Source organism: Pelodiscus sinensis, chromosome 1 (genome assembly GCF_049634645.1).
Source record: "Pelodiscus sinensis isolate JC-2024 chromosome 1, ASM4963464v1, whole genome shotgun sequence".
Lineage (NCBI taxonomy): Eukaryota > Metazoa > Chordata > Testudines > Trionychidae > Pelodiscus > Pelodiscus sinensis.
Window position 1 is genome coordinate 37806292 of NC_134711.1, and position 27866 is coordinate 37834157.

Consider the following 27866-nt stretch of genomic DNA (forward strand, 5'->3'; position numbering starts at 1 on the left):
GATAACCTCAACTGGCAGATTTTTTTTAAAAAAAGCTGGAGGGAAACAAAACATGTTCTGTACCCCTCTTACCAAAAAAAGCAGAAGGACCTCAATAGCCTTTTCCTTCCATGTTTTTAAAAATGATCTTATGATTCCTTATTCAAATTGTGCCAGTTCTAAACTGTTCTATTCTTATAGATTCTTGTAGAGCCCTTATCACTGTAGCATTGAGCACCTTCTGGTGGTGCAGTAAGTGGCATGACAAATATCTATCCTTTTTTATTTGTTCTCTCTCGCCTCCCTTTTATCCTCACGCCTCTATACCATTTTCCCCAGGGGAAAAATTGTGTGAGTAGAGAAATATATTTGCTGTCTGTGTATATACACATGTGGCTATGCATGTATGTGACTTTGCACTTCAAATGGAAGGTGGTGAGGCTCATGGTAGTACTCATGGCTAAGAGACCATGCTTCTCCCACCTAAATACTGCCCAATGATTAAATTCTTACCCATATCACAAAAGAAAAACAAAAACGATGCAATATTCATGGCTGTACACATAGTGTTCTTATCTGGATGCATGCCTTTTAAGAACTCTTGAGAGCTTCAAAAGATACATTGAGGCTAAAGGCTTAACAATTACTAATTTTAGTCACCAGACAAACATTTAGATTGTCACTCTGAAAAAGCAGCTTTCCAGTTCTAAATGAATAATGCTATTGGCTCTGCAAATTGTTAGTTGTTTATAATTATTAATCAAGCAGAAACAATGCCAGTATGGAAAGCTTCCATATGAACAGACTGAAAAGCCTGGGACTGTTTATTTTACACAAGGGGTGGATAAGAGGGAAGATGATAAAGGTAAATTCAATAATAAGTAATATTGATTGAGCACATCTATTCACCATCTAAGGAGCAAAGATACATACTCTGAAACTGAAAATCAGTTTATATAAAACTAATAAAAGGAAATACATTTTATGCAGTGCATAATTAGCTAACTCACTGCCAGAAGACAAACTGAGGCCAACAGTTCAGCAGGATTGGAGAAAGGATTGACTTTCATAAAGATCCGCAGTGTCAGACCAGTTCTGAAGCAGTAGCCACTCTATACTATTGCTACTGCTCTATACTACTGGCTACTGCTATAGTGAACTAGCTACACTCAACCGGTCAAATAGCCACCTGTGGCTAGTGCGTTGGACACCATGGATATAGATAATAAGCACATCCAAAGTTATAAAAAGCAAGGCCATTATTCCTGAAAATAATCAGCGTAGCGTTATTGCGCAAGAGGGTTTTTCTTGCACAAAAAGGGGCAGTGTAGACAGCGCCGCCTGGCGCAAGGGTCTCTTCTGCAAAAATGGCAGCTCATTAGCTATGCAAATGAGGCTCAGCAATATTCCACGCTTAGCCTCATTTGCATATTTCTCATGCAAGAAGCCATGAGTGTAGACATAGCCCTACTGTTAGTGAACATAAGAACAGCTGTACTGGGTCAGACCAAAGGTCCATCTAGCCCAGTATTCTGTCTACTATCAGTGGCCAATACCAGATGCCCCAGAGCGAGGGAACACAACAGGTACTGCACCCGTGCAAACCCAAGTCTGTCGATCCAAGCTATAAGGCTTATTCCAAAATGCTGTGTAGACATACCTGTGATTTTAGCCATGGAGACCCCCATCTCATCTCTGACACCAGGTGATAGCGGTTTCAAATAAAGGACTTGTGATAAATTTATTTTGAAAGAGGAATACGCGTGTTGTATACTCTCTGATTTGCTCAGTAGGAATAATAGAATTTAGCAGTCAATCTGTAAAAATAGTGGCATAGCAGGAGGCATTTAAGACGGTCTCTGTAATAAATAAAAAGTGTCTAATGGAAATTTGTTGCTGATCCACAGCTTGGAATATTCCATTTGTGCTCATTTAGATTTCCAATGAAGGTGATAAGTTTGGAAAGAATCAATCACGGACAATAGAAAGAAGCAATGAGGAATGATAAATAGATACAGTGCCTGGACTTAAAGCAGTTAATGGTTGAAAATGTTTTTCAGCTGTTAGTCCTGCTGATTTCTAATCACAGCATCTTTTAGGCTACTCAATATCCTTTAAGCAAATTATAGTCTGATATTCTCGTACTCTGTATTTGATGCACAGAAGACCTTAGTATTGTTAGGAAGGCAGAGCTTTAGTTTTCTGTTTTCAACTAAGTTATATCTTTGGGCATTAGCCAAGGAATCTATTCCCCATCTTGACTCAGACATTTTCTCCTTGGCAAAAATATAACGTAGCTGTACTTTTAATATACAAGACAAATGTCTTTCCATTTTTAGTTGCTGAGACACAAATTAACCAGAAAAAATTAAAAGCCAGACAACTGTCTACATAGTTGGCTAACATTCAACAAAAGAAAAGGAACTGAAGTGTTCTTTGGTTAGAGCTTTAACATTTGTGATCCCTTTAATAAGAGAAGACAAAGGCAAAGAAGTTTCAGGCCTTGTCAAGACATACAAAATGTATATATTTAAAGTTAATAGGTAATGTTTTCATCCTTTCTAACCCTTTCTGCAAGAAAAATGTTCATAAAGATCACAATATTTAAGAATGTTATAAAAGTTTGTCATTTCTCTTTGTTTTGATGCATTTAACTGTATACTTCTCCACAGGGTTTTAGGATACATGTGTAGATTCCCCAATTGTTGTTTAATGTAGTATTCTCCATAAACCTTAATTTTTAAAAACACAATTTAGCACTGTTAAACAGGTTTACTATAGGGAAATTGCTTTAGAGAAACTGAAACTGATAATGCCTCCATTTTGATGCTTACATAACACCTGTAGCAGAGCAGGAAACCAAAGACAGAGCCAGCATTCACTACACCTGTGGTCAGCAACCTTTTGCTCACAAAGCCAAATATGGCTCATTAGGGAGCCACATACAGCTCTTCTGGGGCCCTTGCTCAGCTCCCCCTCACTCCGCCCCCAGCAAGGAGCCAGCGTAGGCCTCCTGCGAGGGGAGAAAGCCCCAAGCCTCCCCACCAGATCCAGCATGCAGGGAACAAGTATGCTTCTCTTTGTTTCCCATATGCTGTGGGAAGAAACAGCCGAAATGGCTCCATGCGCACTGCGTTTCCTTCCCTGGGAAATATTTCCCTGGAGGCTTCCTTCCGGGGAATGAGAGCAGCCAGGTGATGTGCTACATGGTGCCTGCCATGTGGCATGAAAAGAAGTGCCGTGCCACCCCACCCCCTCACTCAGCCCCCTGGCCAGACACCCTTTACCCCGACACCGCATGTCTCCTGGCCAGACTGTCTGCTCCCAGCCTGCTCCTGCACCTTTCCTACCACCCAGACCTCACATTCTCACCCTCCTCCTACACGCTACCTCCTGCCCAGATCCTGCATTCCCCTCCCTATCTCATTCACTGGCAGCCCTGTCCTGCACACTTAACCCCTCATGTTTGGCCCTATCCCAGAGCCGGGGGGGGGGGGGGCGCACAAAATCCACTAACCCTGGACCGCCAGAAGAGTAAATCTGGCCTAAGGCCTTGAACCTTAGTCCTCCGTGTGCCTCCCCCTGACAATGGGGGCTGGAGCACCAGGGAAGTGAGGTGTTTCAGTTGGGGGGGGGGGGGCAGGTCACATGGGTAAGGGTTGGGGATATTTTGTGGGGGGTTTTTTTGCTTCTCGCTTGTGTGGTCCCTAACTGATTTTTCTGTGGGTCAGTAGCCCCTGACCCAAAAAAGGTTCCCCACTCCTGCCATAAACAAAGACAATGCTGAAACCTTTTGTGTTTGACATAATATTTTACTTTACAGGCAGTCCCCGGGTTACGTACAAGATAGGGGCTGTAGGTTTGTTCTTAAGTTGAATCTGTATGTAAGTCGGAACTGGCGTCCAGATTAAGCCGCTGCTGAAACTGACCCCCAGTTCTGACTTACATACAGAATCAACTTAAGAACCCCAGGCGTCCCCAAGTCAGCTGCTGCTGAAACTGATCAGCAGCTGATCCCAGGAAGCCCGGGGCAGAGCAACTCTGCCTCGGGCTTCCTGTAGTCAGCGCTGGTCAGTTTCAGCAGAAGCTGACTTGGGGACGCCTGGGGCAGAGCAGCTGGGGTTCTGCTGGGTTGCTCCAGTAGCGCCACTCCTCGGTGCTACTGGACCAACCCAGCAGCACCCCATCTGCTCTGCCCAAGGTGTCCTGATTCAGCCGCTGCTGAAACTGACCAGCAGCGGCTGAATCAGGACCTGGGGCAGAGCAGCTGGGGTGCTGCCGGGTTGGTCCAGTAGTGCCCAGAGCGGCGCTGCAGGACCAATCGGCAGCGCCCCAGCTGCTCTGCCCCAGGGTCCAAAACAAAAGCCTGGTCTGCTGGGGGGGGGGGGCACACTAGCTGCACCCCCCCCCCAGCAGACCAGGGACACGGGGAGCAGAGCCGCAGCGGCAGCGGGGTGCTGAGCCTCTGAGGCTTTGCTCTGGCAAAGTCTCAGAGGCGCGGGACCCCGCCACGGCTGCGGCTTCAGTCCCGGTGCCTTTGGTCTGCTAGGGACCGTCCCCAGCAGACCACAGGCACCGGGACTGAAGCGGCAGCAGCGGCGGTTCCCGGCGCTTCTGAGGCTTTGCTCTGGCAAAGCCTCAGAAGCGCAGGAACCCGCCCGGTGCCCCTGGTCTGCTGGAGACGGTCTCCAGCAGACCAGGGGCACCGGAGCAGCTTACGAACGGGGCTTTCTTGCCCCGGAGCTCGCAGGTAGCAATCCGCCACCTCGACCTCCGGGGTGAGAAAGCCCCGTTTGTAAGCGCGGATCTGACGTAAGTCGGATCCGCGTAAGTCGTGGACTGCCTGTATATAAAATGAAGCCTGGACAACAAGCCCCCAATTTGGCCCAGCCCCCATCTGACCACAGCACCATAACACTCCTGCATCTCCCCCCCACCAACCCTGAGCCCATCATACACCTGAGCCCCTTGCTGAGCTCCTCAGACCCCCACATCCTCAAACTAATGAACCCTACATCCCCAGACTCCTGCACCCATGCCTCCTCAGTCCCCAGCCATAACACTCCTGCATCCCCACATACCCTAATCTTGTGCTGACTCCATCATACACCCAGTTCCCCTGCCCTGAGCGACTTGTACACCCCAACCCAGACTCCTGTACCCCCACATCACCAGCCCCCGCTATAAGATTGACAGAAGATAGCTTGAATGTGTACATGAAGCTGGATTATCAGGTTCTGATGTAAACTTCAAAGAAACGTGCAAAAAGATGCAGCAGCAGAATTTCCATTAAGTAAAGTCTGTGAATTCAATATTTCATTTATGTTATTATTAATCATGTCAATTATCAATAATATTTATATTTTCAGTTACGCAAAGGGGCATTGCTATATGGCTCTGTTGACCATATGTTCTGAATTTTGATGTTTTGGCTCTTTGCTTTGAAAAAGTTGCCAACCCCTATACTATGCAATCCTACAGTTAACTCTGCCTACAGGCATTATTTTTAAAAAGGCTATGTTCTTGGATAAGCAGGAAAAAACATGATTCATTCAGGAATGTCAGTTCCAAGTTTCAGGCATGCACATCTGTCACCATGGAAGAATCATATTGCAGATAATGGACTGGGACTTCATGAATGAATCAAGAAAGAAGACTGCTATTTAGAATGAATATTCCTTCTGTTTATCTATAGATATCTTGGCAATGATGGAAGGGGTGTGTACAAAGAAAGTGTATTACAAATTAAAAGTATTTTGATAGATATGGGACTATTTTTTATATTCTCTGTTGTATTTTAAAGACTGTCAGAACAAGGGTGACATTATCAAATTCCTGGTATTGGTGGGTTTAATCAGACCTTCTCAATATTTTAAGCAGTAGGAAACAGCATTTCATCTTTAGTCTTCCAGATCTTCAGATTGTCTGCTCAATCTCAGATACTCCACAGGAAAAGGCTTTTGTGGCTGAATTGGCAGTGACTGACCAAGAGGCATATGGCAGCCTAAGAGGGAGGCTGAACTGTCCTAGAGTGGTCAAGCAGCATGACTCTTGTGCTCTCCTCACTTGCACAGCTCCTAATTTAGCAGTAGGCAAAAATTTTTGACCGGGGGCTACTTCAAAAATTTCTGAAGAGGCCCCGGGACAGCCTGGAAGTAAGGTGCAGGGGCAGGACACTTACATGCCTCCTCACTCACAGACTGATTGGTCTGTGGGTGGGGGAGTGCATGAAGTCTTTGCCTCCGCCCTCACCCCAGAGAGAACCACCAGTTTTTCTGAACAGCTAGCGATTCCTTCCAGGCACCCCTGCCCTGGCGGTGAGAGGAGACTTCGCATGCAACCTTCCCTTCTCCCCTCCCACCCCCCGCCGGTCCATCAGCAGCGGGTGGTTCACTAAGTGCCCAGCCTCTTGCAGGGCGGGAGGAGACTTTGTGCACCCCCCCTGCCCCCCAGGAAAATCAGGGTCTGGGGGTGGGGAGAAGGAAAAGTCTCTCACTCCCTGCCCTCCAGCGTGTGGTGCTTGGAGTCAACTGCCAGGGTTGACTCGATGGACCACATGCTCCCCCGGCCCTAGGATCTGATTGGCCTGGGGGTGGGGAGCATCAGAAACTCTGTGGGCCAGATAACCCACTTGGTGGGCGAGATCAGGCCTGCGGAGGCCCTTTTGCCCACCTCTGTCTTAATTCATTCAGCAATAAAGCTCTGTTCCTGCCTCCATCTCTTACTACTTTTTCCTCTCACCTCCCCTCATGCCAACCCTGAAGTCAGTGCAGGCTTTTCACATAAATGAATGTGCATGGTTGGGTAGGTGGTGAGAGAAGGATAAGATGTTTCTGCATAACTTAGGTCTACTGCACCTCATAGTTCATAACCTTTGCCTATATTTAAATTGTAACCCTAGACCTAGAGTCAGAAGTTGAGGAAAATATCGGGCATACTATTAAAAGTGTAATGACACCTAATAAAAAGCAAAATCAACTTAACACAAAACTGGCCTATAAGGAGACAAACAAAAGTTATACAAACAAAGCAACTTTCTAAATGATCATTTTAAGAATGTACATATGGCCATACTGGATCAGACCAAAGATCCATCTAGATCAGAAATCTGTCTTCCAACAATGGCCAATGCCAGGTGACCCCCAAGGGAATGAACAGACCAGGTAATGATCCCTCTCCTGTCACCCATTTCCAGACAAACAGAGTCTAGGGATACCTTCCTTATTCATCCTGGCTAATTGCCATTGATGAACCTACCCTCAATGAATTTACCTAGCTCTTTTCTGAACCTTATTGAAGTCCTGGCCTTCACAACATCCTGTGGCAAGGAGTTCCACAGGCTGACTGTGCATTGCATGAAGTAGTATTTCTTTTTGTTTTAAACCCGCAACCAATTAATTTTCTTTGGTGACCCCTAGTTCTTATGTAACGGGAACAAATAAATAACTCCTTCTTATTCACTTTCTCCACACCAGTCATGATTGTATAGAACTCTATCATATCCCCCTCCCAGCAGTCTCCTCTATACTAAGCAGAAAAGTCACAGCCTTTTTAGCCTCTCTTCATATGGCAGCCAAACCCCTAATCATTTTTGTTGCCCTTTTCTGTTTTTTCCCCCCAGTGCTAAGGTATCTTTTTTGAGATGAAGCAACCACATTTGCATGCAGTATTCAAAATGTGGATATACCATAGACTTATACAGAGAAAATAAGATACTCTGTCTTATTGTCTCTCTTTTTAAATGATTCCTAACATTCTGTTTGCTTTTTTAGTAGACTTTGTATTGTCTTTTGCCACTGGTTCTGACTAGTACAGTTGATAGAAACATGATGTAATTGTTTGCGTCTCACATTGACTAATGTTTAGCCATTAAAACGGTAACAATTTTCTTGGTTTTTTTTAAGTCTTCAGGATAGGAACATTAACTGAATATTCCTGCATTGAAATGTGTCATCTCTTATGGCAGGAATCTTTAAGACATGGATCATTGACGAGAGCATCCAGGTGTTTAGTCAATATGCTGTATTACAGGAATCAGTACATTCTTCTGATGAAGGTTGTACCAGCTCTGCATGTAAACAAGCTTTTTCCATTGAATTTTCATCAAAGTCTCCACTTCCTTGAAATTACTCAGAATCTGAACAAAAATATAACTTTTTATAATGTTTTCAAGCTGTGCCTAACGAAATCCATGAATACATGATCACTGTGCACACAGCTACTCCATTCGGGGTGACTATCAGAAGTCAGGGTGACTTGTTTCAGAAGTCACTGGTGGTCCATGCCCAAGACTAACTGGCTTATTGTAACACAAGCTATTTTTACTCCATTAGTCAAGTGAAGTTCTGTAGGAAAAAATATTTTCTTTTCAGTTAGCTATTAAAAATGAGGTGGTTATGGAAAAGTTGGCATCTAGCAGAGTCTATGCACATCTACTACTACTTCAGAACCAAAACAATGGAAAGTGTTACAAATCAGAAAGGCATCTCTAATATATTAGGAAAACATTAATGCAACACGTGTGCAAGAGAAGAAAACTGAAAAAACATCTAGTGCCCGATAGAGATTACACTGTTAAGAAGCCAAAAAAAAATGTGAAAACCTCTCCTCTATGGCTGTTCTACAACATACACTAAAGTTTGACTGGCTGGGTAGCATGTGCACAAACCAATTTTTTATAAAGAGGCGGAAACTGAACCCTGTAATCTTGTTATCACCCTGTCAGTGAGTTAATGGTCATTGCCATGAACAGATTCTTATGTTATCAAGGAAGTCAGGGCATCACTGGTGCTTTTCGCAGGATAATAATGAGGTTTTACACTGCAATTAAATCAGAACAAATTTGCAGTTCTACTATAGACTCAGCTGCCACCTTTTACTCATTCATAGGAAAATACCACATTTTCCTATGAAAATAAACCCTCTAGTTAGGACCATCCTTTGTACATTCAACTCTCCTTTTCCCCTCAAAATAGAGAACAAAGGTTTTTGAGTAGGAAACAATACAGGACAATGCTGCTAGCAAAAAAACCCCTTCTTAAGCACACATTACACTACCAGCCACAGCTTTGCGGGCTAGCTCAACCGAGTGCTTAACATGTGTTTTCACTCAAGATTACCAAAATTCCAGTCAAGGCCACTTTACTTTATCTGCACTTGAAATATTCTAACAACCATGTTCGTGTCAGCAGTAAAGCCATAAATATTTTTCAAAACAAAAATCTCCCACAGGACTTCATGTCCACTATCAGCAAAACAAGTTTTGGAATACTTGGCTTCTGAAACCCCATAGAGAATTTTAAATTTCCAGAAATATTTCCTCTCTCAAAGTACTGAAAACAAAACTTTATTCAACTATTCCATGAACTAAGGGCTGTACTTACAGTGTTTCAATTCTTGAGAAATGTTAAAAATAAAATCAAAAGCTATAAGAAGGTAACTTCACACTTTTATAGAATTTAAGGCCAGAAAGGACCATTTGATCTAGTCTGACATCTTGTGTGACAGGCCATTCATTTATACCCATATAGTTCCTATATTAAATCCAAAGATTTTTAGCTACCTCAAAATATTCCAGGTCTTAGGAAAATAAACTGTGAATGACAGGAAGAAAGTGGAGACGAAGATCCCTGCAATGACTTGGAATTGACTAGGCGAAATTATACACAAATCCCAGCAGGCAAACCATACCCCATGCTGCAGAGGAAGTTGAAAAACTTGCAAGGTCACAGCCAATCTGACCTGCAGGAAATTCCTTTCCAGCCCCAAATCTGGTGAACAGCATAACCAAGTGTGAGAGCAAAACACATTAATTACCCAGTTACGTGAGAAAGAGGATTCTCTATTCCACTTTAGAGCCAGTCCTCCACTGCCCCCCTCTCCCGAATCTGATATCCTGTCTCTTGCTGTGTCCAATCTCTAGTGTTTCAGAGGATGACAATAAAAATAAAACAGCTGCATCAGCCAATTATGCATCAGGAAAAAAGCTTCCTGTCCCATACAGATGATAGGCTGAAGCCCTGACACATGATATTTCATTATAATCGTTACATTAACATAGAGCTGCAAAAGTTCTGAGCACACTGAGGCCAATGCAGACGATCCCAGGTTGCTTTTAATTTTGGCACTACTCAAAGATAAAACCAAAGCTTAGTGTGTAACACGCATGCAAACACAGTTCAGATTCTGCAGCTCAGTATTGATCTGTCCCCAGAAAGGAAGATAGGATCCTTCAAGGATTCCTTCCTCTTTCCCTCACTTGTCAATCAATGTATTAGCCTGGATGACAACCTGCATAGCTGTATGAGGAGCTGAGGCTCAGGTCAAATTTTGTGTCACTCCAACACAAGGTTTGCCTAACACTCACTCAAGGAGATGAGGGGGAAATGTAGTGGAGAAACATGAGCAAGGAATGCGACTAATCTTGTAAAACTCGTGGAAGCTCATGTTTGCCATTTTGTTTTATTGCTGTTCTTCCCAAATTATGAGTCTAACATGCATGTGTAATGTACACAAATAGATATGGGGGATTGTAAAATAGACCGAGAGCACTGGAAGATAAACTGAAGTGATCTATTTCTCCATGGAACAGGTAACAAAGGGCAATTGCTGCACACGCATCCTCATTCTGGCGAGGCTATTATGGGCGAGACAAGGCTGATAATTTCCTGACACAGAACAATCCTCGGCCTCCGAAACAGCCTGCAGTAGTTGCCATCTATGCTAAGTATTCCTTTCCTAAAAATAGACACCCAGAACAGAATGGAGACTAATAATTCACACACTGTGGGCTATCATACATCCATATACATGAACATCTGTGTCGCATCTAACCTCGGCCAAACGGAAGCCTATGATCAATGAAGAAAGGCTCTCTACTGCAGTGTCATTCTCCAGAGCTTTCCCACTTTACAAAACCACATTTAATTGGGATGAAATAAGGTATTGCCAGCCAGCAAGATGACACATTAACATCCCATATGGTAATTGCCTGCATTTAAAAATAGGAATTGAAGCCAAGATTCTCAAGTGTGATTAATGATATTTGGGCACCCAACATGAAACACTTTGAAGAAAGTGCTGATCTCAGCCTCTGAAAACCATGCTCTTTTACACAGACTGTAAAGCTACACATCCAAAATTGGAGGTACCCAAAATTACCACTCACTTTGAAAATCTTCACTTGAGACTTTAAGAACAGTGCACTGGAAAATGAGTTAATCCATAATCATCTATATCTAAAACCCACAGTCCCTACTTCAGTTGGCTTCTAAATTTTTAACATTAGTCAGCCAGCCAGAGCAAGGCAAAACCAAATTTTAAAAATCCAATGTTCTAGCATATGTATAAGGATGTGGGCTTAGACCCATAGTTGCAGCATTATTTTTCTAACTTGGTTCCTCCTATTGTATATCAGGAGATGAAAGAAGGGTTACAACAATATTTAGTCCAATGCTGTTCAGCTGAGAGTTGCATGGACAGATTGGAATAATCTTTTCTAATTTCAGTTTGAACTTACAGTGGTAGCTCAGGCTCCAGGCACAATGGACTGATAGTGGGGAAAAGAAAGATGGCTGTGAAAGTAGAGATCTGTACTGCAGCTTTGGAGGCCTGGTGAGATCCTCCTCTTAATACTTTTCCCAGCAATTCCTAGGGGGCAAAGACTAGGAAAAGACCAACAGATTCATGTTGCAGAGTCATATGAGTTTCCTCCAGGAGTAATTTAGATTGGCTAGATCTCCTTTCCGAGTTCTTTGCTAGAATGATGGCAATTGTAATAAGATTTTGGGGCACAGGAGAAGCTCCCTCAATGGAACCTACTGAAGATTTTCAATTAATTTTATTTGAGAATTACATAGCTAATGCCACAGCAACCTGACAACAGCTTGCCACTCTGCAAGCTAGAACCATCTTTCAAAATGGAGAGTGACTCTTTTTCCTTTGCCGCCACAGCCATATCATTATAGAAAATAATAGACACGCTGCACGGCTCTTTATTGGCATGTCAGTTGTGGTTGACATCCAACTGGGAACAGTATAAACACAGTCACACCAGGCACTTCCTCATTTGCCATTTAACATGGCTCTGAACCACAAACTGTGGATTGGGATGTATAGAAGATGGGACACAGGCACTACACATGCTAAGGACACCCCCATGCTAAGAATATCTGCAGCAAATGGATTACAAGTCCCTTTCTCTTCTAGAGCTGACAAAGGTAGTACAGTACAGGTTGAACCTCTCTAGTCCAGCACCCTCAGGACAGGATTGGTGCCAGACCACAGAATTTGCCAGACTATGGGAGGTTAATATTGTCTAGCAACATTACCAATACTTCCACTGCTTACTGGGAACTTAGAAGACAGTTGGGATAAATTAGTGCTAAATAACAGCACAAAACACTGCAAGCCAGGAGTGATGGCTGTAAAACTTTATGAGACTGTAGAAAATTTGGCCACACCCATAATAAGTGGATATTTAGCTAATTAAAATTATGCCGGACCAGGGATGTTGCTGGACCAGGGATGTTCAACCTATAGGACAAGGGAGAAATCCATCCCAAAATACTGACTGTAGGTCCTTGAACTTTTTGAAATAAGATGTCTAGCCCTCCAATAAATATGCTTGGACAACAATGAATCAAAAAGAATAGGCTCCTAGACTACAATACACACAAATTCACTATCCTGCAGAAGCAAAAGCCAATTTTACAAATCGCAGCAAATCCCCTCTGCATGTACATTGGACATATTCAGAATTAAACAGCAGGACTTTTTAGTTTTTGCTAATAATGATGCAAATGAAGTAGAATTGGCAGACTCATTTCTACAGAGAGTTTCCATCTAGAAAATGTTTTGTTTGCCTGTTGAATTTTTCCTCTGCCATTATCTGCTCTCTAACTATTGCCCTTTGGAACCTATATTGTCTTCTAATTTACAAAAACAGAATTTGGCAAGAGGGTGCTACATACAAGGAACAAAAATGCAAGGCAGGTAAGATCTTAAACTCCTTAGAACTACTAAACATTCTGAAAGTGGATAGATTTGTGTATGGGCTAGACAAGTCTTACCTACATAAGAGAGCTCAAAAGAATAATAAATTCACTTGTCATCCTTTTTTTCTTGTTAACGGAATCTTCGTAAGATTGGCTTCCCTCCCATTAATAATCCCGCCTCAATTCCCAGATATGATATTTTATCAGTGACCTTTTGGATTTTAATGCATCTTTAATGCCTATCACGACAGGAATAAAAGTCTGCAGGCTATCTTATGCCAACAATAGCCTTGTGTATCAACTGTATGGCTTTAAACAGGTAAAAGTATTTTGTTCATTACAGATTCTGTTTAATACACCTGTAAAACAGCCTTGCAAAATTAGGTAGCTTTAGAATAAATCCCAGATCAGTTTGTTTTCCAAAGTCTGAAGTTTATTTATTATTTTGTAAAAAACTGTTTAATCAGTTAACCAGTTAGCTGCTTACATGGGCACAGGCTGGAGTGACCTCCCTCACCCACTGCCAGTAGAGGCTGGTCCAAGTAGGCTGGCCTGTTGCCGTCCACAGCATGCTGCTACAACCAGGCTAGGCTACCACAGGCAGGGACCCTCCTGGAGCAGCCCTTTGGTTAACAGTTCAAATCCCTAATTTGGATACCTTACTGCAAATATACACTGTGTTTCCCACTCCTTCATTAAGCATGCATCAGGGTAATTGAGCTAATTACATTGTAACATTATTATAATGACGTATGGGAACAAAAACTAATTTTTAAAATAGTATCTATATTTGCTCATGTGGAGACTTGAGATAGACATCACCAATAAGTCAGAGTCTTCTCTGAAGAGTTTATTGTCCAAGATCCGAAATTCTGCAACTGTATGTAGGTAGACTTCTGTGCCCAGGTAGTTGTGCCTGATTCACCTCCTCCACCACCTTTGTGCCAATGGCACGTGCACATCTGTGCAGATCCAAATGAAGGGTCAAGGCCAGAGTTAAAATAAAAATGGAAGTCAACACCATAGGGAGTTTTTGGTGTGGGAAATGGACAAGCATATCAATTGAAGCCAATCGGCAGTCAGTCAGTCACTTTAAAAAGCAGCAACATGTCTTGAGGCTTATGTAATACAAGTGTTGGATTTTCAAGTCAATCATTCAAGGAGATTCTTAAATAAGTGGGTTTGGGGAAGAGATTTAGAGGGGAAGACTGATGGGTTCCAAGACTATGAAACAAGGCACTGATATAAATATTAAAAATGGACACATGGGAGGAATTCATAAGCAGTGTTAGCCGAGTAGATAGAATGTGGGAGCAAAATACCATTGACAGTAGCAGCTAGGGCAGGCATGTCCAAAGTCCGGCCTGCGGGCCAATTGCAGCCCGTGTTCCGGTTTAATACGGCCCCACATGTAATTTGGCAATATCTATCTTTTATGGCCCCCAACGAATCCATATGTATTCAGATGTATACATTGTAAAATCTCAGTTAATGTCAATTGGTCTAAATCAGTTATAAATATATTTGGACACAACATGTATACTTGGTGTTATGTTCCTGTTCATATTTTTTTAACTTAAAAGTTGACAGACAACCTTTATTACCAATAAAATGTAATGTACTTTACAATGTTCCTGACATATATTTCAGCTTCCTGGATTTTTTTTTCCATCTGGCCTTCAGATATGAAAGGCAGAGTGATTTAACACCTGTTTAAATGTGTCATCCATGTGATGAAATGAAAAGTATGCCGTTTGCAATAAACTTTGCATAAAATAGTTAATTTGCATTTAATTTTAATGGTTCAAAGAATGTCAGGCAAAATGGTCGGCCCTCACACATGTTCACTTCATCAAATCTGGCCCTCTTTGAAAAAAGTTTGGACACCCCTGAGCTAGGGTTTTTAATACTGGCCCAGTTCTACTGTTTATTGATTTTTATGATCCTTTTCATTTAGACAGTTTTGTTTCATTTGTTCATACTTGCAGAAGAAATCAGTTGTGACTCTTGAAGCATTCCACAGAACTTTCTCCCTGTTGGTGGGCAACCTCTAGTGCAGAGCACTCTAGATATATGGATTCTTTAACTATGTCAAATTTTGCTTCTGATGATTGTTGTCACCTGGCTGAAATACTTCTCAGGCTCAAAATGAAATCATTTCCCACTGTGACACATCTTTCAATACCTAAGCCACCAGTGAGCTGTTTTTCCTCAATTCAGTCAAGCTGCTGTGAATTATCCTGTAGGCAGTCATAGGAGCTGCATGAGATAAGGTACCTTGCCATTACCAAGCATAACAGCTTGCTCTCAATGTATTCAGTATTATTTTGCACAAAAGCATGAAAATACTGATTTTTAAACTAGAAACGATATTCTCCTTTCCAGATGTGCAGCTAGGACTCTTGCCTATATAGAGCCTTGTAGCAAACATACAGGTTGAGCGTTTCTAGGATAGCAGTCTCTGGTCCAGCAACATCCATAGTCCAGCATGAATTTAGTTAGCCGGATAGCCACTTATGGGTTTGGCCAAGTTTCTCATGGTCCCATAACGTGTTTACAGCCAACAGTCCTAGCTCTCAATATTCTGTGCTACTATTTAGCAGCCTTTTAAGAGCCTAGTAAGCACCAGAAGTGTTGGTAATGCTGTTAAAAAATACTGACCTCCCTTGGTTTGGTAAATTCTCTGGTTCACTACCAGTCAAGTCCCGAGAGTGCTGGACTCAAGAGATTCAACCAGTAGTAAGCAGATAATGCCAAGTGAAGTCAATCAAAAGACTGCCACTGACTTTAATTGGCTTTGAAGCAGGCATTAGTAAACAAGACAGATAAAACACATACATTAATGTAGGTTAATGCTCTTGCTTCTTCATTAGTCAATATTTGAGGCCTTGCTAGATTGTAAATAAACGTGATTACCCCCAAAGAAATACCTTGCTCCTGTAATCAACTTCCCCAAATGGAAACAACGTACACAAAGCTCTGTTTCTCTTAACACAGCAGAAACTGACAAAAGGAGGCATTTTCTGTGTTCAGAAATCCAAGTTGGCCTTTTCAGTGAGTACTCTACCCAAAAATATTTCATGCATGTGTGTGTCCCCTCTTCACCCAGAGCCATGGACCACTTCTCACTTTCCTCATTCCTGTCACGCACTGTTGCAAAGGAATCAATGTCCTAGACAGTTTGCTATTAGTTGCCAGGGAAACCTCTCAGGTTCCATGGCTTAGCTTTTACTCAGGTCTTAGTATGCCGAACTATACCTTGAGCAGCAGGTTCTATTTTTTTTTCCAGCTATCACTGAACAAAAGGACATTTAGTTTCTCCTTCCTATAGCCTAAAGAAAGGGTGATTAGTACACGGATTGATTTTGACCAGGACTGAACTACAATTAACATCTTCCAGCATATCATCTCTGTCTGTAAATTACTTCATGTGCTTGTAGAACTCTGACATACCGTTGTACTGATGTCACACCCAGACACTGAACTTTTTAAAGAAAAATATCTAGTACATCCATGTGAGACAATTTATCAAAAATTAATATGCTAGCCACTGGGAAAGGAAAATATGTTCAAGAATCCAAGTCTGAGAATGCTTAAAATATCAAAGGAAGAAAATGCAATAAGCTGGAAACTAACAGAGGTTGCTTCTATGGTCTGATTGTATTATGTATATAGCCTGTACATTAAAAAAGGGAGAGAGGCAAAGGGAACCATGTCTCTCCCTTTGAAATATACAAGCGCTGCAGGTGGCTCTTGTACATTTCAAAGGGAGAGGAGCAGTGGGATAGTGAGCAACCCCTTTGTTGACTAATCAATTAGCGGATTAATTGAAATTCAACATCCTTACAGAAAACCAGACTGTATGACCTAAGAACTAAAATATATATGGAGGTCTTGCACTTTATGTTGTAATTTACACAAATGCAATGTGGCTATAATATGACATTTTATATGCACTTTACACGGGTGAAAATAACTGCACAACACTTAAAGCATTGGAAAAAAAAATCAACCCTCTAAACGAATTTCTTTCTTCTTTGAGCATTTTCTACTGCGAAGAATGAGAACGGTTAATATTCACATTTATTATCCTATAGATTCTTTATAGTAATGAGCCAGATAGTCTGACTATTCAGACTACTGACTAGGGATTTTTATTGCTTAACATTTTATTACAAAGCACAGGAATGCTCATCTCTCCTCACAAGGAAAAGGCCTCAGTTGAGCTCAGTTGAGGCTTCTGAAAAAAATATCAGAATAACCTCTTCAGTCTAAAAATTATGTGAAACATGCATGCTAATTCAGGTAATGGTCTAATTTTTTTAAAAAGTGAGTGATTGCAATGGCTAACCTTCAATCTGACGTAATGTTTTCTATGCGTAAAGTCTACTTCTGTAATCAGAGGAAACAGGAAGTGATCACGCAATGAAATTAATAGGCAGTGGGTTTAAAAAACAAACAGGGAGGTACTTCTTCACATACCACATAGTCAACCTGTGCAACTCGTTGCTAGGGGATGTTATGAAGGTTAAAACTAACTGGATTTTTAAAAAATAATTATATAAGTTTGTGGAGGATAGGTCTACCAATGGCTATTAGCCAAGATCAGGAATGCAACCCTCGAAACCAGGTGTCCCCAAGCCTCTGACTGCCTGGTATTGGTACTGGACAATCAGGAATGGATCACTTGATGATTATCTGTTCTGTTCATTCCTTTTGAAGCACCTGGCATTGGCCACTGTTGGAAGACAGGATACCAGAATACATGGACCACTTATCTGACCCAGTATGACCATTCTTATATTCTTCGCAGATGTGTCAACACATCTGGAAAAGAGCATCTCATTTTGTTCTAGACTACTATTCCCAGAGAGACAAGATAAAAATTAAGGGTCCACAAAAATCATAAAGTGTGGAGCCATAAGTGAGCTAGAACACAGTACTACTAAGAAAACAGGAAGATCTGTCACTTTGGACCAATATAAAATTAGCACAGGAAGTGAGAAGAATCTCTTACCGGACACAATACTAGAAAGAAACTTTTAGCTTCAGAGGATGTAATTACCCTAGCTAGAACTCAACTACGACCTGAAGGTCAATACTCCCCACTCTGACAGCAGAAAACAACAGAATCTTTCATGGCCATGAAATAGATTTGATATCTATTATTTTACCTAGTACTGTGACAAGTAGTGGCTTAACACTAAGCACTTCAGTTCACTAGTTTCTGACTTTAAAACAAGAGTATTAACATTTTTTGCTGTTTAAAAAAACATGCAGTTTTACTAACATAAAAAAATTAGATGAGATGCCCATAAAACTGTTTTAGAATATAAGTCACAGCATGCAGCATTTTAAAAAATATTACAAGAAAATGAATCATGTATTAACATATACACACAAATAGTGGGTACTCTAAAACTCTTTCCTACACTTACAAAAAAAAAAATCACACATCTGATGATTTTTTATAATCAGTTTAATACATGTACAATTTACTCTGCATTTTGTTGTGTTAGTGTTTTTCAAGTTAATGCATGAGATATTTAAGAGTCTCTCTTTGTAAACAAAAGGCTTGGCCTGTTACCTTTGGGAAAGTACTATTTATGGACAATTATTACAGTTAAGAAGAGATCAACATTTGCGCTATACAACCTCATATTTCTCTCACGTTGATGCAAAACCTGAAGCATCACTCCAGAAGTCAGAACTTGCTGGAATGGTCAAAATGTTTGGCAGGCTCTCCTTGCATGGTTTCAAGTCAGTTTGCAAGTAAAAGATTTACTCGTGTGCAATCTATTAATCTCAACAGTAATCTTATGTCTCTTAAAGTATTCCTCAATGACCAGTCTGCAGCCTGGCACCAGTTCCTGAGATCTCCCACACGCAGTTTAGGATGGCAGCAAGCCAGTCCATGGTAAGGATAAGGACTATTTTAAGATACTTCTCAATGAAGCAAACTCACAATTATATGGAAAGACTGCACTCTCTCCTATGAGTCCTGCCAATCCAGTGTTCAATATGAGCAAGCTTGATAGAAGAACAATATTCAAGCTATGTCTTCACCTCCTAGGGTGACAGTCATAACGCCACATCCGGAGTCATATTATCTGTTTAAGTCCATTACAGGTGACTCAGAATGCAAGCACAGAAAAACAGAACTCACACACCAACACTTTAGTAGGTTGAGCATGCTGCTGATGTTGGCACAAACTTATCCCAGCAATACATTCCCTCCAAAAATGGATTTATGGGTATTGGAAGCATCACCATTTATTTGTTTTTTAAACACTACCCATGCAAAAATCAACACAAGTTTTATCCTCATTAATAGCAGTAAAAATTTATTGTGAGCTTCAGTACCATTTGAAAGTTTTGGTAGATAGGAATGAATACCAACTGTAGATGTTGAACCTCTCTAGTCCAGCACCTTCAGGACCTGACCAGTATCAACCAGAGAATTCGGTGGATCCCAGGAGGTCAATATTGTCTAGCAGCATTACCAACACTTCCGCTCCTTACTGGGCTCTTAGAAGACATTTACAAGTAAATTATAGCTAACGTAACAGCACAGAACAGAGAGAGCTAAGACTAGCGACTGTAAACAAACTTTATGTAACCACAGGAAAGTCGGTCACAACCATGATATCCAGCTAACTAAAGTCATGCTGGACCACAGATATTGCCAGTCCAGGGAGGTTCAACCTGTGTTATCCTTTGATCACTAGCTGAGCATTAGAGGGGAGAATAGAACAGACTGAAATGGGGGAAATGTACTTTCTAGTTTGCTTAGGAAAAAAAGATGAGTCCTTATTTTATACAAGTTAACAAGAAACTTACCATACTATTAAAAATGTTTGCTTACCTGAAAATAAAATTTGTCCGAAAATATATGCACACCACACCGCGTAGAATATGATAATATGCTCCTGCTGGGAATAAGGAAGGAGATAGGAAGGTGTAAGTATTTTGCCTTTTTGAAAGTTTTTCAGCTGAACTCCGATGAACCAAATCAAGCCCTGGAAACAAGTCTTGGTCTGGCTTTGTGATCAGCCTACCTGTAAGAGGGGGAAAAAAGACCACTTAGCCTCTCGCAACATAGATATGAGGAGACATTTCGGGGTCAGACATCTAAATACACTAAAAAGAGACAATTTAACTGATTAAATTTTTGTTTTGTTTTCTGCTTAAATAACCCAACCCACCATATATTCAAAGCAGTCATTGTTAATGTTGATACTAGTAGGTCATGAATGTGATTTTTTTTAAAGATGGACACTTTTCCCTTTTAGCTTTGTTAGATCTGTGTATTTATGATGGGTAGAACTTTTAGAATAGAAAAGGACTGAAGTTTTCTATATATCCATAGAACAAGAAAGTTTCCCCAACAGCATCTGTCAATCTGGAAGCATCCTTTCTAAGGACAAGAGTGTAATAGTTATCAGAGAGATCATGCAAAATTACTATTTTACCCCAGTGTGCAATACAGATTAGGGATGTTAGATATTGGGTATTTTAGTAATCATGTAGCTGCAACAATTTTTAACAGTTACACGGTTACTAAAATACTCCCTAGGGCGGGGCTGGCAGCCAGTGCATGCTCCAGGTTCCAATCCCGTGGAACCCCCTGCCACCTTGCACTGCAGCACAGGGTGACAGGCAGAGCTGGTCTGAGAGGGCAGACAGTTTAGAGGCAGAGATAGCAGCATAGGGGCAAGAGGCAGCTCCATGGAGCTGGTGCTCACGGTCTCTCCCTGAGCAGTGGCTCCCACCTGCTCCTGCCCCCCCACCTGCCCCTGTGGGAGGCAGTGAGAGAAGGGGGCAGACTGCTCTACAGCAGCCAGCACATGTGGGGAGCAGGATTTAAGCCAGCTCTCACCTGTCCTCCCATTGCTGCCTCTCATACAGAGGCAGCAAGGGGGGAAGGGGTCACATATTGTCATTTGAATTTACTGATAAGCCCAGGCTTATTTGTTAATTGTTTAAACAGATATACACTAACATCCCGAATACAGATTTTGTATATGAAGTTGGACGCAGATCACCAATTCCTTGTAGATGGTAATGACTTTTGGGTCATAACTAATCGGGGTTGTTTTTGAATCATAACCTAACTGTAGAGATCTGTTTATAATTGCTATTTCCTTGAGTCATCTTATAAACCACCTCTTTTCTAATCATTTTTACAACATAAAACTGTACTATTTATGTGAGCTGAATTCAGGATTAATAAAATAAAAATAAATAAAAAATTAGATGGGCCAATATTTTCCAGAATGGATACCTTATTAAGTGGCCTCATTTTCAAAATCAATAAGAACCTAAGCACTTTCAACTAACTTCAGGAACTACCTTATAAGCTCTGATTTTTTCAAGATCCATGAACTTCCTCAACTTCCATTTATAGACTCCAAGACAGAGCTACAAGGAACATTTAGGAGTCATTAATTCCTGCCCCCCAAGCTTTGGTAGACCAAAGATATCTGCATTCCTGGCAGGTGTCTGCTCAATCATTTCTTAATACACGTCAATTAACCAAGATTCCAGCCACTCTTGGAAACCTATCCCAGAGCTTAACTGCCTACATAGTTTGAAAGTTATAAGTTTTCCAATATCCAGCCGAAGTCTCCCTTGCAACAGATAAACCCTTTATGTCTTGTCCAACCTTCAGCAAGACATTATCACCAACTGGAGGAGAAAGTGAGTAAGCAAAATGGTTGACAGAATGTGTCCCAATGTGATTTTCATTCCAATTAAAAAATATGGCTAAATGCATTCCCTACCTTTTAAAATTAAGTGCCAGCAATGTAGGGAAAACAAGAACTCTTCCCATAACATGTCTGCATACCACTGAGGAAATAAATTTCAACTTGAAGGGTTTCCACAATGTGGCGCAGGAAAAATATTTCCTTCAGAAATCATGAAAAAATATTTTGAAATTTTATTTAAATTTGAGGAATATAGAATGGCTTATTAAATGCTCCTTACTACAGAGTCAGATGCTCTATTAAAATTAATTTTATCTTAATCTCTTTGAGAGTATAAAAATAAAAGCCATGTCTTTGTATAACATTTGTTCTGTCTATAAAGCACTAAGGGGAAAAAAGACTAAACTAGAACAATTACAGATGTATACAAACTTTTTCCCATATCCACTGCCACTTTTTACTCCGTGCATTTTCCCCCAGCATGGGTTCTCACAGGAAACTTGCACATCAAGAGTTCTAGTTAAATCTAAGGCCACTGTTATTCTTGGCCTTAAAAGCAACATATAAATAGTTCTCAACATATCAAGCTGAATGATTTTAATGAGTGAATGGAGAATTAACTGAAGACTAAATGAAGGGAAAACATTCTAGCTCCTTGCATAGGTAACCTCCAGGAAGAATTTGAAACTTATTACTGTGTCATGGCATTATAAAACTTGCTAGTAGTTGATGTACAAAATGAACAACTATTTTCTTAGCAACTCTTATAATGGTCTGTAACCCTTAATCAGGGTGCATTATTACATTAAAATAAAATAAAAATCCATCTCTCTTAGTTCTCAGATCATATACAGCTGTCACACCAAAGGCTTAAAGGAAGCTGAATCAGTGATGAAAGCAAGGGGTGAGAAGCAAGAAAGTTCTCTCAGTAATGCTTCTATTCCACTATGTGCCAAGACAAAGGGCAAAAGGCTCCGGGGTCACTCTCAAACCTACATAATGGCACACAGAAAGCTAACGAGTCATTGAGCTTTGCCCCAGCTTGATATTTTACACAAACTGAATTATTAAACTGTTCTTTGGCAGGTTTATTAAGCACTTAAAAGCCTCCTTTCTGAAGAGACACTCAGAAAATAAAGGCCTTCCTGAACCCTTTTTGCAGTCCTTAGACAACTAATATATTTATGCTTGATTAAGAAAAGCATATGAAGAGTTTGTGAAGTGCAGACAGAACCTCTAAGTACCTCTCTTTTTTATTCCACCCTCCCCCCTTTTACTGCAAGTGTCTCAAATGTCTCTCGTATTCGAGATGTGAAGAAAAAAAATGCACATTCACTCCTTCACCTTCTAATCTACTTATGTTGTGCTTACTCTGTTCAGGAGCATTGATACTACATAGGGGGTAAAGGACAGACATGTTAGAGCTACAGAAAGAGCTGATTTTGTCCCATCTCAAACTAACAGAATCTATTACACATTCTTACTGGTCTTCGGTTACACAGTTTTCTAGGTTCATATGGACAATTCAGCTTATTCGCAGACTGGTCCAATACAGATATTTTATAGCATCCAATTCTGTAACTAGAAATGTTTGTAGGTTGAATGTTAATTAGAAACAGTTGCAGAGATTCAGAAGTTTGATGACAGACTATCCTAGAAAGATTTTAATAACCTGTACGCTTTTACTCAGATGGCTATTACCCAATGTTCAGTAAATTAATTGTAACTTTTTAAAATCATCTTTAAATATCAGACAAGAAAAGTCTCAAAATGGGTAACTGCTACAAGCAGCTCCACTATTATGTATTTTCTGCACAAAAATTCACAGGTAAAGGTTAAACTAGGGATGTTAAATTGCAGGTAGTTGACTAATCAAACAGTTGGTGCATTTTGCATCGACTATTCGATAGGGCATTTCTCCTTTGAAGTGCCCTAAACTTTAAAGGCGAAAGTGCTATGTGGAGCCCGGGGTCAGCTGTGGACTCCCCACTGACCCTGGGCTCCGTGTGGCACTGCTACTTTGATCAGTCCCTACCTGATCCCAGGCTCTTGGGGGTGCTGTCACTTCGAAGCACCACAGAAGCCCCGAGTCAGGCTCCTCTCAGCATTTCAAAGTGGCAGTGGCAGTGTCGTGCGGAGCTCAGAATCAGATGGGGGTTCCCCAGCTGATCCCAGGCTCCTTGCAGTGCTGCCACTTTGAAACGCTACCGCAGGAGCCTGACGCTGGGCTCCCATGATGGTGTTTCAAAGTGTCAGCGCTGAGTGGAGCCTTGAGTTCTGGCCCCAGGCTCCATGTGGTGCTACCGCTTCAAAATACCCCTTTATTTCTCCCTCCCTACTTGCTGCCTCTTTGATAAGAGGCAGCAAAAGGAGGGGAGGTGACTAGTCAACAAGCTTGTGGACTATCCAATAAGCATTGGCTTATCCAACAGTCAACTAGTCTTTCACATCCCTAGGTTGAACCTCTGAAATCCAGCCTTCTCTGGTCCAGCAACATTCGTGATCCAGCAGAAGCAGTGTTCCCTCTAAGCTGCTAGGTAGCACAGCTTCCCAGGTGATTAATCAGTCCCGCCCAGTCAGGGGCTCAGGGCTCCATGCACCGGGCTGACTGGGTGGGGCTGATTAATCACCTGTGCTACCTAGCAGCTTAGAGGAAACACTGGGCAGGAGCACAGATGTGCTGGATCAGAGAGCTCGGGCCAGTGGGGCCCACAAGCCCCATGCTGGGGAGCCCTGTCTGGGCAGGGCAGTAGTGAGGCAGACAGCAGCAAAACCAGAGCAGCCGGCAAGCCCCGCTCCCAGGGATTCTTGGTCCGGTGGGGGAGAAGCAGGGCCACGGCGGCTGGGGAGCTCCATCCCCGAGGAGCCCCAGTGGGCCAGAGCCCAAGTCCAAGCCCTGCAGGCTGGAGCCCAGTAGCATCAGGGCCAGAGCAGAGCCAGCCGCAAGGAGGGGGAGTGTCCTTGGACGCTGGTGGCAGAGGACCTCCCCTCATCTGGCAAATTCCCTCATTCAGAACAGGTCAGGTCTGGAGGATGCTGGAGAAGGGAGGTTCAATCTGTATGGGAGCTCCTAAATGAATCCATTATAATGCTATACTTGCAGTAAAAAGAATTATATGGAAAATAAATAGGAAGCTGGCAAATAGCTGTTCATGTCACATCAAGTCAACATGAGCTAATAATCCCTGCTTGCTTGCTTTCCTTGAGAAAAAGAAAGAAGGCTCTATACTGGTGTTAATTTTCAAGGCCTGAACCTACAACCCTGCAGCCTTAATTAGATGATCAAGTAACAGGCAAATTGAAAAAAAAATCCATGCGATAAAATAACAATCAATCAAGGGAAATAAGAACTATTACAACTGACAACCATTTTCACCCATGCTGATTTTTTTCCTTTTAATTATACAAAGCTGGCTTGTAGAGGCAACAAAACCTATCAGAGATGACTGCAACATGTTAGACCAGTTCTCTCCTATAATTCCAGCTGGGTCGGTAAAAGTCATTGACATGCCAGCCCCTATGACATTTTACAATCAATTGAGAGCATTTACAAAGCAGAAAAAAATATCATTAACACAGAGTACTCTGAAAAGAGATTCTGCCTTCTTTCCGTGTGGTCTGGTGTGTGCTCTCGGATATAAACAAAGCTCAAACGTGAAACAACTTAATAAGCCAAAATTCAGTAGGTACTAGTTTCTGGCATCTAGCTCTCTATTCCATTTGCATACAAACACACTGGATTTGCTACTCTCTCATGGCTACAGCAAGTCATCATGAGTCAGGAATAAGGAAACAGCCATAACTTATAGTTAAGTTCCCAAGTGAAACACACAGAAAAGTGATAAGACAAAATGACTATCACCCATAGGCAAACATTTTTCATAAAGTGATCACTCCATATCGGATCTCTCTGTCCATGTCCTCAAAGGAAACCCACAGAAAAGATGGACTTGGTAATATAAATTCATAAGTCTGCCAGACTTTCGAACCACGGACTAAACAGACACATTGGTTTTAAGGGTCATTACAATTTGTAATCCACTTCATTTTAAGTGCTCTCTGATAGCATGTGCAAACCCCTTATGCTGAACAATCTACCCAAACTTCCATTTAACTCAGACATTCTGGTTACCTTCCTCAGACCTGAAGAGCGTCATGAAACCCAAAAGTTTATTTACTGCTTCCACGAGCAGATATTGGTCCAATAAAAAAAAAAAAAATAGCTGCCCTACCTTCTCTCTCCAGAAACAACTCACTTAATTTTTAGACTGTCTACACTACAAATCTAAATTGACTTGTTATATTGACATTTAGTCTCTGCTGTAATTTTATCGCTATTGCATATCCATACTGTGCTCCTTGTTTCAGCAAAGTACAGGCAGTCCCCGACTTACGTCGGATCCGCAGTTACGAACGGGGCTTTTCTCGCCCCGGAGGACGGGAGCGGCGGGACGCCCAGATGTGCCGCGGTCCGCCGCCCCCGTCCTCCAGAGAGAGAAAAGCTGCTCCCTGTCTCCCTGGTCTGCAGGGAGACAGGGAGCAAAGCCTTGGAGCATGCCTGCAGCGGGACAGCCCGGGCGCGCCTGGGCTGTCCCGCTGCGGGCATGCTCCAAGGCTTTGCTCCCCGTCTCCCTGCAGACCAGGGAGACGGGGAGCAAAGCCTTGGAGCACGCCAGCAGTAGGACAGCCGCGGCGCGCCTCGTCTGTCCCACTGCCCACATGCTCTGAAGCTTTGCTCCGCGTCTCCCAGGTCAGCAGACCAGGGAGATGGAGCAAAGCCGTGGAGGACTTGGGCGGTCCCGTCACCCCCGTCTCCCTGGTCTCCTGGGGGGGGGGGGGGAGAGGGTGCAGCTAGTGCCCCCCCCCCCAGCAGACCAGGCTTTTCTTGCCTACCCCTGGGGTAGAGCAGCTGGGGGCTGCCGGGTTGGTCCCGCAGCACCGCTCTGAACCAACCCGGCAGCACCCCAGCTGCTCTGCCCCAGGCGTCCTGATTCAGCCGCTGCTGGTCAGTTTCAGCAGCGGCTGAATCAGGACGCCTGGAGCAGAGCAGCTGGGGTGCTGCTGGGTTGCTCCAGTAGCGCCGAGGAGCCGCGATACTGGAGCAACCCAGCAGCACCCCAGCTGCTCTGCCCCAGGCGTCCCCAAGTTAGCCACTGCTGAAACTGACCAGCGGCTGACTACAGGAAGCCCGAGGCAGAGTTGCTCTGCCCCAGGCTTCCTGGAATCAGCCGCTGATCAGTTTCAGCAGCAGCTGACTTGGGGACGCCTGGGTTTCTTAAGTTGAATCTGTATGTAAGTCAGAACTGGCGTCCAGATTCAGCCGCGGTTGAAACTGATCAGTTTCAGCAGCGGCTGCCGCCAGTTCCGACTTACATACAGATTCAACTTAAGAACAAACCTACAGTCCCTATCTTGTATGTAACCCGGGGACTGCCTGTACAGCCACAGTAGCAGCTCTTGCATTGACAGAACAGTGCACCATGGATCTATCCCACTGTAAAATTGGCTGAAAGGGTTCTTGAGAAGGCTTTGCAAAGCCACATGCACACTGTGCAGACTCAGTATCACATGATGCAGGTTTTCAGTCCCATCATTGCATGTGTATCCTACTAGGTTTCCAGCTGCTTTTCAAGTGCCCCAGTAATCTGCAAACCAGCCATCTGTGTCAGATAACATGGATGCTGCACTGCTCTTCAGTACTGCACTGTGAGTTATGAACTAAGGCTACAGGAAGAGCTCAGAGAAGGGGGGGTTATCCACCACCCTGATCTCATCCCCATAGAAGTGCAAATCTTCAGCTCCATAACAGAGGTGCTGTCATAGCCCTTCCCCTGCATTACCCGAGCAAGTTCCTGCAGCTGGGACACAGCTGTAGGAGCACAGCCTCCTCTCCTCACAAATCCAGGAGATCCATCATCTCCTCATGCACTGCAGCAGGAGTGTGTTTGCTGGGTGGAGCCAGCATGCTCAACCGGGCAGTTGCTGTCATGATTATGAGGGTTAGCCAGCAGCCTGGGGATTAAGGGGTTAACTACACCTAGCCAGGTGGAGTGACCAATAGGAATGTAGGTGGGATTTTTTCAAACTGGGACAAAGGAATTTGGGTTTGTTCCTTTATCCCCTTTGTCTCTCTGGGAGAGTCCTCTGCAGCTACAGAGAGGGACAAGCATGTCTCTCTCTCTCT

General features: G+C 42.6%; 1 protein-coding gene across 11 annotated transcripts in view; it reads right to left on the reverse strand.

The window, feature by feature from the left end:
- PLXNB2 (plexin B2) overlaps positions 1–27866 on the reverse strand; it is a 346990-nt gene that overhangs the window by 221756 nt on the left and 97368 nt on the right. For 5 of the 11 annotated variants that reach the window (XM_006122609.4, XM_075928258.1, XM_006122607.4 and 2 more), the window contains one exon: positions 19840–20032. The exons of 1 other annotated variant lie outside the window; for it this stretch is intronic. The gene's annotated coding sequence lies outside the window, so the exon portion shown is untranslated. The remainder of the gene's footprint in view (positions 1–19839; positions 20033–27866) is intronic. 5 more of the 11 variants (XM_006122610.4, XM_006122612.4, XM_075928308.1 and 2 more) reach the window with 1 other exon arrangement.